Below are 18,548 nucleotides of genomic sequence, written 5' to 3' on the forward strand. Positions count from 1 at the left end.
GGCAGCCTCGTTTTAAAGGGCTGTCGCTCTCACCTCACCTCTGCAATTCAGCTCTTTTGTACATGTTTGAACCACAGTAATGAGGTCAGAATCTGAGTGGCCCTGGTGGAGCCCTAACTGGATGTCATTGACCAGGGTATTTCTGAGCACGTGCTGCTTAAAAGCACTGAGACTTTCCACCACTTTACTGATGATCGAGAGTAAACTGACAGAGTGGGAATACCATCATCTTTAGGTTCCCCTCCAAGCCATTCACCATCCTGACTTGGAAATACATTTGCTTTTTATAAACAGGAGATACTTAGGGTAATTTTCCACATAATCGGGGATAGCCATTGTTGTAACTGTATTGAAACAATTTGGCTTGGGGAGTGAGAAGTTATGGAGCACAAGTTTTCAGTACTATTGCTAGAATGTTGTCAGAGCATGGACTCTTTGGAGTATCCAGTATCTCCAATCGTTTCTGGATATCGTGTGGACTGAAGCAAATTGGTTGATGACTGGTAACTGAATTGCTGAGGACCACTGGAGGGGGCTGAAATGGATCATCCACTCAGCACTTCTGACTGAAGATTGTTGCGAATACATCAGCCTTATCTTATACACTGGGCTGGGCTCTTCCATCATGGAGGAAGGGGTTATTTGTGGAAACTCTTCCTCCAGTGAATTGTTGAATTGTCCCCAACGTTTCTCGACTAGATGTGGGAGGACTGCAGAACTTAGATCTGATCCTTTGCTTGTGGGATCACTTAGTTCTGTCTATCACTTACTGCTTCTGCTGTTTGGCGCACAGGTAGTCCTGTTTGGTGGCTTCAACAGGCTGACACCTCATTTGCAGTTTTGCCTGGTGTTACTCCTCCCTCCTGCACAGTCCATTGAACCAATGATGATCCTCTGGATTGATGGTAATTGCTGTGAGGGGGATATGCCAGGCCATGAGCTTGTGTGGGTGTACAAGTCTGCTCCTATAGATGAACCACAGCACCTTATGGACACCCAGACTTGATCTGCTAGATCTGTTCGAAGTCTGTCCTATTTAGCACCGTGATACTACCACCCAAATTGGTGGAGGATATTCTCAATGTGAAGGTGTGACTTTGTCTCCACAATGACTATGTAGTGGCCACTCTTACCAATACTGTCATGAACAGATACTTCTGCAACTGGCAGATTAGTAAGTCTGTGGTCAATATGTATTTTCCTCTTGTTGGTTCCTTCACCATCTGCAGCAGTACCAGTCTAACAGTTATATCCTTTAGGACCGGGCCAGCTCGATCAGTATTGCTGTAGCTGAGATACTCTTGAAGGTGGACATTGAAATCCTCTACCCAGAGTAAATCTTGCGTCCGTGCTAGCCTCAGTGCTTCCTCCAAGTGTTGATCAGCATGGAGGATTTTCCATATTCGGTATCTATATCCTCGAGTTCGACACTTTGCACAAGAATGGAAACATCTACCTTCTCCAACCCCTTCTGTGTCTTGTTTGTTTGAGCAGTATCACTCCTCATTCATTTAAACCCCAATGAATTATCGCCTCACCTTTTTAGAGATTCTCAATAACACAACCCTTTTTCCCAGGAAACTGCCAAATGTACCATCCAAGTTACTTGCTGCATCATCATGCTGACTTTATGTTTCATACACAGGAAGACTACAATGCCTTTACTGTTCATTTTCTGGAAGTTCTCTCCATTAAATAACAGCCTGCCTTTTGATTCTCAGTGTCATCCATAAACTTGGATGTATATTGCACTCAGTTCCCTCCTTCAGGCTGTCAGCATAGATTGCAAATAACTGATTGCATTTGACTGATATTTGTGGTACTCCAGCAGATAAACCTTGACCATAAAGATCCATTAATCCTGACTCTCCGATTTCTGTGTTAAACAATCATCATCCCATGTTAATACAGTATCTGACATCCTGGAGCTTCTGTTCTGTGCAAGAACCTTTAATGTGTAATACTTTGTGGAACATCTCTGGAAAGCCTGGTATCCACCAGATCCCCTTTATCAAGCCCGTTTGTTACATTTTCAGGCATCTCCAGAAATACTTTGCATGATTTTACAGGCAAAATATCATTTCCTTTTACCAAACCACCCTGACTCTGCGTGAAGCTTTTCTAAATGTCCATGCTGGGCAAGAGTTCCAAATTAAGCTTGTCCCATTTGATTTCATTTGGCCCAAAGGCCTCTAAATGTTTCCTATTCATATGTATGTACAAATGAGTTTTAAATGTTGTAGCTGTCCTTGCATCTCCGACTCTTCCTCTGGAAGCCCATTCCATACCCACGCCACCCTCTGTGTAAGAACGCTGACCCTTCATCCCTTTTAAATCTACCCTCTTTCACCTTAAACCTATTCCCTCTATGTTTGGATTCCCCTACCCTTTGGAAAAGACCTTGGCTATTCACCCTATCCATACCTCTCATGATATTATTATTTTCTATTATGTCAATCCTCAACATTCTACACTCCATCTGATACTAACTTCAAGAACAAGCGTTTAAAGATAAGCACTGCAAAATTGAAACAATTTTAAAACTGACAGGTAACCAACACTCAGCCCAAACGTCATACTGTGATTTGTTTTTCTCCATGTTACAATACTAAGGCAGCGTGAAAAGCTTACTAGTGTCAATAAGAAGTCAAGCACCTGAATTCCTTTATCTAAAGGGGGTGATGATTACGACAGTGAAAATGTATCTGTGACCAGATTTATATCATAAATCTTGTGCTACTGAGACTTTATAAAGCTCTGGTTAGGCCCCATTTAGAGTACTGTGCCCAGTTTTGGGGCCCACACCTCAGGAGGGACATACTGGCACTGGAGCATGTCCAGCGGAGATTCACACGGATTATCCCTGGAATGGTAGGTCTAACATATGAGGAACGGCTGATGATCCTGGGATTGTATTCATTAGAGTTTAGAAGGTTAAGGGGAGATCTAATATAAACTTACAAGGTATTAAATGGCTTGGAAAGGATGAACGCTAGGAAATTGTATCCGTTAGGTGAGGAGACTAGGACCCTTGGGCACAAACTTAGAATTAGAGGGGGTCAATTCAGAACAGAAATGCAGCAACATTTCTTCAGCCAGAGAGTGGTGGGCCTGTGGAATTCATTGCCACAGAGTGCAGTGGAGGCCAGGAGGCTAAATATCTTCAAGGCAGGGATTGATAAATGCTTGATGTCACAAGGAATTAAGGGCTAGGGTGAGAATGCAGGTAAGTGGAGTTGAAATGCCCATCAGCCATGATTAAATGGCGGAGTGGACTCGATGGGGCGAATGGCCTTACTTCCACTCCTATGTCTTATGGTCTTTATGGTCTTATACCACATGGTCAACATTCTCCCTCCTGGCCTCCGTATGACTTTGTATGGTTGTGTCTTCTTTATCTTGCATTCAATAGAGAGAACCCCTTTCCTCCATTCACACCTTAAATTCGACCCGTTTTACAGAATCTTCTCATTCACCACTGCTAAAAGCCCGTTTTTCTTTTGCCACACCCTCTTTTCCCTGCCACCCATCCTCCACTTCTGGCAAGGGATTAAAAGAGCATTTTGCAATTGTATTCAGTTTCGATGAATTGTCACACTGGACTGGAACCGATAACTCTGTTTCTCTGTCTCTGCAGATGTTGACAGACCTGCTGAGTTTCTCCAGAAATGAGTAGGCACAGAACAAATCTTCAATTAAACAAATACCTATGGATACTGGAAATAAAAATGCAAAAACCTTTGTAGAATGTTCACTGGACCTGAAAATTTAACTCTGCATTCACTCCAGAAAATTCTGCAACACATTTAGCAATTTCTTCAGCAATTTCTATTTGTTGAACAATTTCCAACGACATATTGTCAAAGATGCCCAAACATCCTGTCCAACATGGAGCGCCATACACTGGGAACTGAACAGAAACGCATGGTGACAAGTTCCTTGACTCTGAAACTGCACAAGGCTGGTATCACTGACACTGCAGAGCTCTGATTCATGGTCAGGGAGAAAAACAGAGGAAAACACGTTCACTTCAAATACAGAAGATGGCATTACTGCAAGGAAAAGATTCAGATTAGTACCTTAAATGGATATAGTTTATGTAACAAATTGGAGGCGTGACACCAAGTAAAGACTTCCAGCAGAATGAGAAGATGAAAATGTAAGTATTTCCGCATCAGAAACCAGAGTAGGTCACTGAGTACAAGGCTGATGGGTGAATTGGTCTCGGTATGAACTGGGGGGCAGTCAGTAGAATTGAATTGTAGATATTGCAGCTAAAACTGGTTTATCATCTGATGCTGTAGATTTCAATGACAATCTGTAACTTTTCCCCCAGGATAGTCCATCCATCTACCATTACCATGAAGCCGATCCATGGGTCAGTGACAGTGTGGGTGAACATGGTCGGGTCGGAATCACGTGCACCAAAACCTGACGACAATCCATTAAAGCTACCGCACTCGACTGGTTACACTACAACAGCAGGACTAACATCTGATACAGAAAGAGATGACCCCAAGACTAACAAATCAGATCTGAGCTCTGTCGTCCTGTCAATTCCATGCATAAAAGTCAATGGACCATTAAACTACTTACTGGAAGAGAGGACCCCACAAATATCCTCACCCTAAATAATGGAACAGCCCCGTACGTCAGTGTAAAAGATGCAGTATCTGCACCATCCTTACCCAGAAGTGTTGAGTCGATTATCCACCTCACCCTCACCATGATGCCCACAGAATCACAGATGGCAGTCTTCAACCAATTCAATTCACTGCGTGACATGAAAAAAAACAGCTGGACACTGTAGATATGACTAATGCAGTGGGCCCTGACACCACTTGTGCTGCACAACAAGCCGTGCCCCCCGGGGAAGCATTTAGGCATTTATTCTCACCTCAATGCAAAGCGGCCTGTCTGTAGCTGATATTGTGGCCCCTTGCTTTAGACATCCGAGCTTGGGGAATTACCATCCCTGCTTCCATTCTGTCTCACCCAATCAGAGTGTTATATATTTCACTGAGATCTCCACTCATTTTCCTAAACCGCATGGAACACAAGTCCAGTCCCTCCAAACTCAGATCCCATAACAAGTCTGTCATCCCAGAGATCAGTCTGGTCATCCTTTACTGCTGTCTCTCAATGTCAGGTATGTCCTCTATTAGGAACAGAGACCAAAACTGCACACAATGCTGCACAATGTTCGAGATGGTGTCTCACCAAGGCCCTGTACAGCTGAAGTAAGATACTCTTACTCCTGTACACAAATCCCCCTGAATTGAAGTTGAATACAGCATTTATCTTCCTCCCTACTTGCTGCTCCTGAAATATTGCTCTCAGTGACTGAGGTACAGGGGGATCCAGATTCCTTTCAATGTTACAGCTCCCCACTTGCTGGGTCTATATACACTGGTCAGCGTGCCAATGCCATTACCAATATTGACTCATGGATACAGAACTCACTGCCTGACATGGACTCTGAGGGCTGCTCAGAAATAAATAAAAATGCAGCTTAAGTTCCTTTATAATGCAACATTTTTCAACCACTCCCTTTTCAAATGATAGGCAGCCATTCTATTGTTCCCACCAAAGGACACAACATCTCATCTCTCCCATTGCTCTCCATCCACCACGTATTTGCCCAGTCATTTCAATTGTCTCAGTCACCTTGGAGCTTTTTTACATCCTCCTCACCCACTCACAACCTGACATTGTTTAGTGCTGTCAGCAAACTTGGGAATATTGCATTTGAGACACTCAACCAAATATATGATGTGTATTGGCAATAGCTGGCGCCCAAGCCACGATCCTTGCTGTATGCTCCTAGCCTTCCATAAAAAAAACGTTGTTTTATTCCTACTCACTGTTTCCTGCCAGCTCTGTCCTTCGAGAACCATGTCCATGTATTAGCCCCAGTCCCACAGGATTCAAATTTGTACAATAGGCTTGGGGATTTATCACAAATCTTTCTGAAATTCTATTTGTATTTCATTGATAGTTTCTACATAATTTTGCTAAAAGCCACTTTCTCAAATATGATTCCTATTTCATGAATCTCTGTTGAGTTTGTCTATGCCCATTAATTTCAGTCTGATACTTTCTCTAAACCGTTTAGTTGATAATTTAATTCTATTCCCTTTATCTCACCAGACTAAAGTTCCCTCATATTGCTAGGAGGTTTTCTTTTTTGTTTTGCTTTCTTCTGTGAAGGCATGACTGAAGTATTTGCTCCATAGTTCTGCTATTTCCCGGTCCTCAATTATCTGGCATCAAACTGTAGGAAAGCTGCACATTTTTTCGCCTAATTTTGCCATTGACATATTTTCAGAAAATATTACAAGTTTTGCGTAAAAAGTTTGTTAAGATATTTTTCAGAATCCTACCAATTCCTATTTTAAGGTACTCAGTGATTGGCCTTCCACAGCCATACAATCATAGAAGCAAAGACTCTGTACTATCAGAAATACAGCACGGTCTACATTCGTCCCACTTTCCAACACAATACCCGTAGCCGTGAATCTTAAGGCATTTTAAGAGCACTACCGTGTATTTTCTAATGGTTTTGAGGTTACCATGACAACTCGTCTCTCAAGAAAAGCATTTCAGACCCTAACACACTCTGGGTGAAAAGCAATCCTCAAATCCTCACTAAACCGCAAACCCTTCACTTTAAAAGTGTGGCCCTTTGACGAAAAGGAACAGCTGCTGTCCATCCACACTGTCCATGCTCCTCGGAACCTATCCTTCAGAATCACATCCCCCTCAGCCTGCTCTCCTCCAAACTAAACAACCCGAGCTTATCCAGCCTCTCTCCATAGATGATGTGCTCCATCCCAGGGAATATCCTGGTGAATCTCCTTTGCACCCCCTCCAGTGCAGTCACATCCTTCCTGTATTGTGATTCCCAGAACTACACGCAGTATTCCACCTTGGCATCACCAAAGTTCTGCATAGCTCTTATAATCTGTGCCTCAATGAATCAAGGTTATGTTTACAGTCCCTTATGCTTTCCCAAACTGTGTATTAACCTGTACATCACATTCAGGGATGTGTGGAGAAGCACCCTCTGACCTTCCTAGTGTGCTACCATTCATCGAGTCCTCCCCCGTCTGGTTCCTTCTTCCAAAGTGTATCACCTCATATTTATCAGGTTTACATTCCATCTGCCATTGATCTTCCCAGCTGACCATACCATCAATATCTTCCGGTATCTTAAGGCCTTCCTCCTCACTGCCAACCAACCGGGCAAACTGCGTATCAAACACAAACTTACTTATCACACTCCCCACCCCTCGTCCATATTCACAGCGACATCTTTTATGATTACCACAAATATTAAAGTTGAAAATCAGACAACATCAGGTTAGAATCCATCAGGTTTGTTCGGAGGCACTAACTTTCGAAGCGCTCCTTCTTCATCAGGTGATTGTGCGCTTTGATGAAGAAGCAGAACTTTGAAAGGTAGTGCCGCCGAATAAACCTGGTGGACTATAATCTGGTGTTATGCGATTTTTAGCATTGTCCAGCCAGTCCAACACCAGCACCTCCGAATCACAAATAATAAGGGACACAGCACTGATCCCTGTAGTATACCATTGGACACTGGCCTCCAGTCACACAAGGAGTCAACCACCACCTTGTGTCTCCTACCACTAAACTTCATTTGGATGCAATTTGGCAAGTCACTAATGAGTCCTACCTGTTCCCTGGTCATTCTGTTCCGCTGTACACATTTGTAGAATATCTGGGAATTCTCCCTGATCTTGCCCTGGCAGCAGGTTTCCATGAGGTAAAAACAATGGCTGCAGATGCTGGAAACCAGATTCTGGATTAGTGGTGCTGGAAGAGCACAGCAGTTCAGGCAGCATCCAAGTAGCTTCGAAATCGACGTTTCGGGCAAAAGCCCTTCATCAGGAATAAAGGCAGTGAGCCTGAAGCGTGGAGAGATAAGCTAGAGGAGGGTGGGCTGGAGAGAAAGTAGCATAGAGTACAATGGGTGAGTGGGGGAGGGGATGAAGGTGATGAGGAGGTAAGTGTGGATTGGATAGGTGGTCTATCTTCTTTTCCACCTATCCACTCCACCCTCTCCTCAGTATATTCTTTCTCAGATTTGGTGACCAAAACTGAACTCAATATTCCAGGTACAGTACTCACCAACACGCTGTTAAACTGCTTCAACATGTCTTTCCATCTATAATCTGACTCTCTTAAAGGAAGGCAATACAAACTTTAACTTACCATTTGCATATATTCCTCCAAATACCCTTCACATTCATTGCATTTACGAACTCATTGTGTGCGTTCTTATAGAAAGCCTTCTGATAATCTAAAATACGCCAATTGTAATGGTTCCCCATTATCTATGTTGTAAGAATCAACTTCAAACAATTCCAAAGCTTGTCAAGTATGATTTCCCTTTCAGAAATACATACTGATTCTCTCCAATGTTGCTGTTAATTTCTAAATAACGAATATCACATTCTATATAATAGATTCCAACAGTTTCCCCACAAATGTCAATTTAATTGATCTGCAGTTCTCTACACGATCTCTTCTTCCCTTTGTAGATGCTGGGATCACTACCGTTCATCTGTAGTGCTTGGATCCAGACTATGCAGAATGCACTTCGTAATTAACACAGTCATCGACAGTGCAACAAATACTTCTATTTGTGGTTTATTTCTTAACATTGTGGTATGAGGTACATCTGGTTTGTCAATGTTAGCAATGCTCAATCCAGCTGTATGTTAAGTAGAGCCTTGTTACTGATATAAATTGACTTTATGTCTTTCGATCCACAAGTCCTATATGATGACGTCGTAATTCTGGGTGATTTTCTGGACCTTCCTCCATGAAGACAGATGCGAGCTAACTGGTTATTTGCTTGGCCATTTCCCTGTTATCCATAATAAGCTCGTCTCTCCTGATTGCAGATTTCCACATTTGACTTTGCTTTTCTCTTTTTTTTGAAATATAGAACATAGATTTATGCAGTCTTTGTGTTCCTGTTTGTTTGCATGTTCGCTTTTTGATTTCCTTCCCCATTTCATGGCCCTCCTTTTCTGGATCGTAAATTTCTGAGAATTCTCAGGATTCCACAATGTGTGGAATTCTTCTGAAGTTACTTCCTGTGATTAATATAATCTTTCATTTATTATGCTAATCGTTGTTAACTCACTTTCTCACTCGTGGGTGTTTTATCTGAAATAAATAGACGTATTTTTCAGACTTTGTAGTATTTTACTAAATCTCCTGGTCCTGACCATATATATTCAGGAACACTGCAGGAGGACAGGAAAGAAATAGCAGGGGCCCTGGTTGGTACATTTGCATCATCAGTAGCCAATGGGTGAGGTCCTGGAGGACTGGAGGGTAGTGAATGCTGTGCCATTATTCACGAAGGGTTACAAATAAAAACCGGGGAACTATCGACCAATAAACCTAAAATCTGTGGCAGCTAAGTTACTTGTCTAGATTCTGAGGGAGAAGATTTGCATGCATTTGGAAAGATAGGGCCTTGTGAATAGGGGATTATGGCTCACAAATTTGTTAGACTGCTTTGGTGAAGTGACCAGTAACTTTAGCAAGGGCATGGTTGTATATATAGACCTTACTAAGGCCTTCAATAAGATTCCACATGGTACGCTGCTCTGGAAGGTTAGTTCACATGGAATTGAGGGGGAGTTGGCAAATTAGGTCCAAAATTAGCTTGATGATAGGAAGAAGAGGGTAATCGTGGAAGGATGCTTGTTGGAATGGAAGCCTGTGATGAGTGGAATGCCTCAGGGGTCGGTGCTGCGACCATATATTCATATATTACACATATCTATGATTTAGATGAGAATGTACTGGCATGATTTGTAAGTTTCAAGGTGACACTAAAATAGGTGGTATCGTGGACAGTGAGGAAGGTTATCAGAAATTTCAGAAATTACAGCAGTACCTTGATCAGGTGGGGAAGTGGGCCGAGAAATGGCAAATGGAATTTAAATCAGATAAGTGTAAGTTCTTGCATTTTAGAAAGTCAAATCAAGGCAGGAGTTTCATGCTGACTGGTTGGGCCTTAAGGAGTGCAGGGGAACAGAGTGACCTTGGAATTCAGGTGTACGGTTTTCTGTAAGTGGAGTCCCAGGTAGACAAGGCACTGAAAAAGGCTTTTGACTCACTGGCCTTCATCAGTCAGAGCACTGTGTATCGAAATTACGGAGTTATGTTGCAGTTATGCAAGATGTTGGTGAGTCCATACTTGTAGCGTCATGTTCAGTTTTGTTCACTTTGCTCGAGGAAGGATGTTATTAAACTGGAAAAAGTGCAGAAAAAATTTACAAGGATGTTGCCAAGATTCAATGGTCTGAGTTATAATGAGAGGTTGAACAACCTAGGAGTTTTTACTTTAGAATGTATGAGGCTGAGGGGGATCTGATAGTCGTGTATAAGATCATGGGAGACATGGATAGAGTCAATGCACTCAGTCGTTTTTTTCCACAGGATTGGGCAATCAAGGACTAGAGGGCATCAATTTAAGGTCAGAGGGGAAAGAGTAAAAGGGAACCTGAGGGGCAATTTCTTTTACACACAGGGTGGTATGCATATGGGATGAGCTGACAGCAGAAGTGGTTGAGGCGGATACATTCACAAAATTTAAAATACATTTGGACAAATACACAGGTCGGAAAGGACTAGAAGAATACAGGGAAATGGCAGGGAAATGGGGTTCGTGTGAATGGATATTTTGTTCGGAATGGACCAGTTTGGGCCGAATGGCCTGTCGCCGTGCTATAAGACTATATGGGTCTAACAACCATTGTTCTCCTACTGAATGTTATATTGTATTTTCCCAATTCACTGGAGCGAACTTGACCCTCTAACCTCTGGGCTTCTATGATGTTTGACCAGAATGTTCAAACATTCCACATTGAATGCAGACGCCGTGTAAAATACAACATATTAATGTCACTATTCCTCCAAAGCTGCTTCAGAGAAAGGTTAGTAATTAGTGTTTCCGACCACATAATAGACAAGAGACAATAGACAATAGGTGCAGGAGTAGGCCATTCTGCCCTTCGAGCCTCCACCACCATTCAATATGATCATGGCTGATCATCCTGAATCAGTATCACACAACACCAAATCCGAAATGATCTGCTCTCTAGTTTGGTTCACAACATACTCTCCAACCTCTCTGATATACACTTATGGAATTTATTTTTTACAACATTAGCAGTCACTTAGTTAACTCAGTCTCGATGCAACTTGACACCATCCATTATTACTGCAGAACCCACGAGTATTTGTTACTCATTCACAGGATGGGGGCTTAGCTGGATAACCAGCATTTACTGGCCATGCCAGACGGCATTTAAGAGTCAACAGCATTGCCTTGGATCTGGAGTAACATGCAGGCCAGACCAGAAAAGAACAGCCGTTTCCTTCCCTCAAGGACATTAGTGAACCAGATGAGTTTTTCCAACAATCAGGAATGGATTCCTGATCATCATAAACCCTCGGTTCCAGATACTTATTGAACTCAAATTCCACAATCTGCCATGGCAGGATTTGAGACCATGTCCCCAGAACATTACTTGGGTCTCTGGGTTAAGAGCCCAGCGATAATATCAGTATGTGAAAGCTTCCCTTTGCATATAGTTGCATATATAATTTCCAGAGCATATGTTGCAAAATATTTGCGCGACAGTTTTGGTTCAGATATATACACAATTTTGTTTCTCCTTGCTATTTGTAAGACCCACCCAAACCCATTCTGTGGAATCTGAGGGACAGAGCCTGTGTCGTCATTAGTGATAGACTTGGAGAAGACATTTGGGGAGGCTCACATCGATGCTGAGATGATCTGAAGACAGGTCCAGCAATATAGCACAAGCATCAATATCCATTCCGCTCTGTCAGGATAAGTGTCTCCGTATATTCTCACTGCTTCCTCACACTCACTGTCTGTCTCTTATAACACCTACACTCGACCAAGGCTCACACTCTAACTCCAAATAAGGCTCAAGCACGACCACACTCACTGTTGAATTCGTACCTTCCCTCCCCGACTTTTTCTGTCCCTGATGCAATAGCCCCATACACTAATACCACTACATAGATACAACACTATGGACAGACTCCCTCCGGCCACTTCACCATGTCACACCTCACCTAGTCCAGCACTAACAGCAGGGCCATCCACTCCCACCCTCACTCATTCCCTCCCTGTCTCCCATTCCAGGAGAAACAGCATGGAATAGGACAGAAAGGACCAACCCAGGTGGTGGAGTGCCGGATATCCGTTCCCTCAACCCCCTACCCTGATATGTGGGGAGGAACCTGGAGAGAGCCGGAGAGGACCAGGAGGCCTTGTGTGGAGATTCGGAAACATCCACGTCCCACCAACCAAATAAGGAGCAGTGTTCAGTAAAGAGCAATTCTCAATTCAAACCGACTGTCAGTTACAACCTCATTTCTCTCACTTGTAGAAGAACAGATACCCCATTGCACAGAGATGCAGGCATTGATATACACAGACGTATTGGTAAAATACCCCAATATAGTAACATACACAATGCATACAAGGAGATAAGCATGCACACACGGAGAAGCACACAAAGACATAAACAGTCACACACAAATAGACACAAACACAGATAGAAACACACAGGCTGATACAAAGACAGACACACATAGTCACAGAAATGAAAAAGTAACAAGCACATGGACACACACATTTAAATACACATTAAGACACAGACACGAGTGCCATTAAGACACAAATAAATACGTTTTTGAATAATAAGGAGATCACGGATTCTAGGGAGAAGGTAGGAGAATGATGTAGAGGAACATATGCGAAATGACTGAATGGTATATCAGACTCGATAGGCCAAATGGTCTAATTCTGCTCCTTTTTTAAATGCTCGTGTGGTGTTATGCTATCAGGTATTTCCTTCCTGAGACAGCAGCAACATATTTGATTAGAAACAGTCAGTGGTAATATGGGAAAAGATTGGAGGGCAGAATAGTTAATGTCTATTCTTAGTTATTGTACCACTATATCCGAAAAGGGGCAGTGATTTGATATGAGGTTTTTGAAAAAATGTGTCCCAAGAAGGAGTCCCTTTCCCTTTACTGTTGTGCTATCTGTGGTGTCCTCATCCTCAGGGAGCAGTGAAGACTCGGTTAATTTAGGTATTTTAGTTTGAGCTTGCCTGCTCTTTGCCGGACAGGAGAGTCAATGTTTATTGGGAACAGACAGGAGACGGATGGTCAGACACACTCGGATCAGCCATGAGCATTCTGAATGGTGCCACCAAATGGCCAACTGCTGCCCGTTTCCAATGTGTTGTTCACTCAATTCACCATCCCGGCCGTTACAGAGATATACTGCTCTCCCTACCCCATGCGTTTTTCCCTCAATCCACCCCTCGATGCGATTACAGGATAGACGACCATCCCATTCAACCAGACTGGATCGTTACAATGAGACAGAAGGAGACCATTCTGCCCCTCCAAAGAATTACACAGGAATATAGGATGAAGTAATTCAGCTCGTTGAGTACATTACACAGTCCAGGACGAGGCCATTCAACCCGCCTGAACTGCTGCACAGGAACAGGGATGTTGTCACGAACAGGAAATAGTAGAGATATATGATTTTTTAAACAAAACACTAACTAGTTTTGACTCAGAGATCACTGTAGGGTCATCAATGATCAATAATCTATGTAAAATATCTGAATGAAGGGACTGAATGGATCAAAGCTGAACTACCTTGTACACCAAAATGATCATTCAATAGATCTTCAAATGGAGGGATCTTTATTCTACCTGAGGATCTTCAAATCCTCAGCAGAAATAATATAATGTGAGTTGTCTATTGCAGTCGGGAACAATTTAAATGGAGAGAGATTGCAGATGTTTTTCATGTTCTTGGTACATGAATCATATGAATTCTGTCTGCAGATGCAGCAAGTGATTCGGAATGTAAGTGGAATGATGCTGTTTGTGGCAACGGGTATTGGGTTTAATTAGGAATATTTCACTGTATCTGTACAGGGCATTGCTGAGACCACATCAGATACACTGGGTGCAGTTTTGATCCTTTAAACTAAAAATACAACCGGATACAATTCCTTTCAAAGATGTTCAAAGATGCTTCCCTTGACTGACGCTTGAAATGAAGGCCTTTTGTAATCGGGATTATCTGTTTCGATTTAAGATGAGAAATCTTATTAAACCACGATTTTCAGAGAAGTCTTTCAGCTGGATACATATTTTCTCTTGTTAAGAAGAATAAAGCTAGATAATAACTTTTTGAATGCGATGCATTGGTATTAACACAAATATTATGAAGATATCAACCCATTTTTAAAAATTACGCAGATGTATATAAACATCTCATCAAATCATAAAACGGGCACATTATTTTCATTTGCTAATGAAAGGCACTGTGCACAACAACAGCAATGATGCTGCATACAGCATACAGTCTAATATAATCCACTCCAGAGAATGTACATGGAGAGTGCACATGGTCCAGTTTGGTTTTCAGTTGACATTCTTGGATTTTTTTTCCGCACAGAGACGGAGAAAAATATTACTTGCTTCAGAAGCAGCAGCCAATTGGTCTCTCTCTCTTACTTTATTCTACCTGAAAACAAGACGTGAGAGCACAAAACTCCTGAGTCATCTTTACAACTCGTGGAGGATTCCTGATGAGGATTCATAGGAATCTCTGTACAGCTCGAAGCAAAGGGAATTCAGCCAAATTCAACTGCTCCGGTAAGAAATCCGCATTCCCAGACATTTGTGTGAGCAGAATAAGTTCAAAGTCAGAAAAACATTTGGGACACTCTATCATTTTACCATTTGTTCACAGTTCAAATTTCTGTGTCTCAAATTTTTCTACAAAATTACCCAGTCCGATACCTATATCATTGGACACAGCACTCAACTGGTTACATTTAAAATTTGCTTTCACCAATAGAGGAGTGGGAAAAGACATGAGAGACCCTCCAACATTGGTCAGAACATGAACAAGAGATTCTCATAGGTTTGTGAAGGTGTGAATTCCCTTCCCCAGAAGATTGTGATGCCTGGATAATTCCATTTGTTCAAAATTGTCTATGTCAGACATTTGATAGACAAATGAATGTAGTAAAATGGTACACTGACAGAAAATGGTTGCTGAGACCTTAATCAGATCATAGTGCATGGTAGAGCCTCACTCAGACATGACTCAAAAATGCTTTACTCTCTCTGATTACAACGTTCAATAACAGAACATCCAGGAAAATTACAGCTGTTTACTTTGAAATTACAGAAAATGAAAACATAAGGAACAGGAATATGTAATTCGGATGATCAAGCCATTGTATGCGATCATGGCTGATCTACTGTTAGCATTAACTCCTCCTTAATGCCCATTTCTTCACACTCCTCAGCTCACTGACAGGTCAAAGATTCATGTGCCACCTCTTTAAATACTTTCAGTGATGTAGCTCCCCTAACTCTCTAGTCCAGATAATTCCCGACATTGATTACCCTCTGTGAGAGGAAAACACTCTCTACCCATACACCGTCACCTATTAATATAAACAAGAGGTGAACACAGGGGTTCAGGAAAGAGTGAATGGCCTTGATATCAAGACAGTAGTTGACTGAGGATGTCATCGGGACCACCTAGTTTTTTGAGCTTAATGAGAATCAGGTCTAACCTCCTCACTGGTTGGGGTCTTTCAGAGCACAAAGGAAGATGTTTGTGGTCGGTGGCCACAATCCTCTCAGTCCCGGGACATCTCTTCATGAGATCCTCAGATTAACTTCCTCAGCACAAACATCTTCAGCTCCTTCGTCAACGTCTATGTGCCCCCATTCCCGTCGCCCCTCATCTATCCCAAGATCAGAAGTGGAGTGATCACTGAAGATCACACAATATTCAGAACATTTTTTCCCCACTCAGCTCCTGAACCGATCTGTGTCTATATTCAGCAAGACCCAAACAAGATTCACGTTTGTGCTGTTAAAGTGTCGGTAACATTCATGTAACAGAAAGGCCAAGCACTGCACATTTCCACAATTAAAAGAGAAGCTCATTCAGCACCTCAAACTGGTTACACAGGGATATGTGGAAACTATTCAGCCCATCGAAATGACTGAACAAGAAGAGGGACAGCCCATTCAATCCTCCTGCCTGTTCCACAGGAAGAGGAGACGTCTGGTCAGTACATTGAACTGTTAAACAGGAACAGGCAGAGTCCAGTAAGACTCCTAAACCTGTTCTATGGAACAAAAACGAGACCATTCACCCCTCGAGACACTTACACAGGAATAGGATGGTGTCATTGATGCTCCAACCTGGAAAACGAATGGAGCAGAGACTGCACTCATAGACTGCTCACAATGTTCCTCGTGGCTCCATTGCCTGTGGAACAAATGATTCTTTAACGTGTTTTGTCGGCAGTGAGGAAGGAAGCCAAATGTTTTGTGCCAAGCCTCAAGGAGGCATCTTCCATCTCCAGGAAGACAGACCCATGTTCTCTGTGGGGATCAGAAGCTGGTGGGAATGGTTATCTGTTTTAGAATGAAGGTATTGTGGCTCCTGTCGCGATGGTGGATAACGTGAAGTATGATCACACACCAAATGCACTGTATAAATGTTGGAAAGGTTTAGTTAAAGACTGGTTCTCTCTCTCTCAATCGAAATGGGGAGTGGCGTGGAGTGATCGGAACGTTTTCAGAGTCTGTTAAGTCTTCCACCGTGTGGACCCACCAGTGCTTCAGGGTGGAGGAAATGCTGAAGGCCTTCCTGCACTTGGGACAGCTGAAAGGCCTCTCCCCCAAGTGTGGGAAGGCCTTCAGCAATTCCTCCCTGCTGAAGCACTGGCGGGTCCACACTGGGAAGAGGCCCTTCAGCTACCCGAGTGCTGGAAGGCCTTCAACAATTCCTCCAACCTGCTGGCCCACTGATGGGTCAATCATGTAAACCAAGTTTAAAAAAACATGGACTTTATCACCGTATTAGTTCTGTTTATTGAACACAAAATACGTGGACAAAATGATTTTCCGTCCGTACTAAACTATGGGAAGTACGAAGAAATAAGATACACTCGTGATATTGAGCTACATAAATTGAAATGTGCATTAGAAAACCACGGAAGTGGTGTGCAATCTTTCTCAATCATTATTTGGCCCACAGCTGAGATGCTGATTTCCCCTCTGTCATTGATCCACCTCATTGAGATTCTCTGGCGCATTATCTCAGTATTGAGGGGGTTCTCAGTTCCTGCTGCTGTTTACCCAGTCAATTTAAATTAAATCACCTTCTCACTGTAGAGAAATAAAAAAATCACTTGGCCTTTTGGACTCTGTTTAACTGTCAGCAACTCATCTCTGTGATATTATTGGCGATAAATGCTCTGGGACCACAGCCAGTATCCGCACAGTGCTCAAACGGTATGACAATAGATAAAGGCCTTGCAGTCCGTGAGAATTTCTAAATAAAACTTCCATTTTCTGTCCGTTCCTTTCTATCTCCCCTCATGCTGTCTTCTGATCTATCCAACTCACCCTCGTTTAACATCCCTGTTTCCAAATTGTGCAGTTGTACAGCTTGATGTTTTGGCCATTTTGGAGAAATGGATAGAGCAGGGACAGGACTGATCATTGTCGGGTCCGGGGTTTAGATGCTTCATTGAAAAAAAGGAAGGTACTAACAGTGGGGCTGGGGTGGTGGTTGGGGTGGGGGAGGTTAGCGTGGCATTGAAAATCAAAGACAGCATTACGTTGGTATAAAGGATGCTTGATAAGGACTCGTCTAATGAGGTAATACGGTAAGAAGTTAGAAACAAAAACGGAGAGGTCACCCTGTTGAAAGTTCTCTATTGCCATCTGAAATGTTCCAGAGATGTAGAGGAAAGGATGACAAAGATGATACTGGATAGGAGCGAAAATAACAGAGCATTTGTTATGGAAGAATTTAACTTTCCAAATATTGATTCGAAATGGTACAGAAAAAATACTTTATATGGGTCAGTTTTTGTCCAATATGTGCAGAATGGTTTCCTGACACATTATGTAGATAGGCCAACAAGGGCCGAGGCCAAATTGGATTTGGTACTGAGTAATGAACCAGACCAGCTGTTAGATGTGGAGGTAGGTGAACACTTTGCTGATAGTGACTACAATTCAGTTATGTTTACCTTAGCGATGGAAAGGGACAGGTGTATACTGCAGGACAAGTGTTATAGCTGGGGGAAAGGCAATTATGATGCGATTAGGAAATGTTGTAGGATGCATAGGATGGGGAAGGAAACTGCAGAGGATGGGTACAATTTAAGTGTAGAGCTTTTTCAAACAACAGCTACTGTGTGTCCTTGATAATTTTATACCTGCCAGGAAAGGAGGAAGTGGTCGAGTGAGGCTGCTGTGGTTTACTGAAGCAGTTGAATCTCTTGTCACGAGGAAGAAGGAGGCTTATGTAAAGATGAAACATGAAGGCTCAGTTCGGATGCTTGAGCGTTACAAGTTAGCCTGGAAGGACTTTTAAAAAA

This window comes from Chiloscyllium punctatum, unplaced genomic scaffold, assembly GCF_047496795.1.
Source record: "Chiloscyllium punctatum isolate Juve2018m unplaced genomic scaffold, sChiPun1.3 scaffold_110, whole genome shotgun sequence".
NCBI classification, from domain to species: Eukaryota; Metazoa; Chordata; class Chondrichthyes; order Orectolobiformes; family Hemiscylliidae; genus Chiloscyllium; species Chiloscyllium punctatum.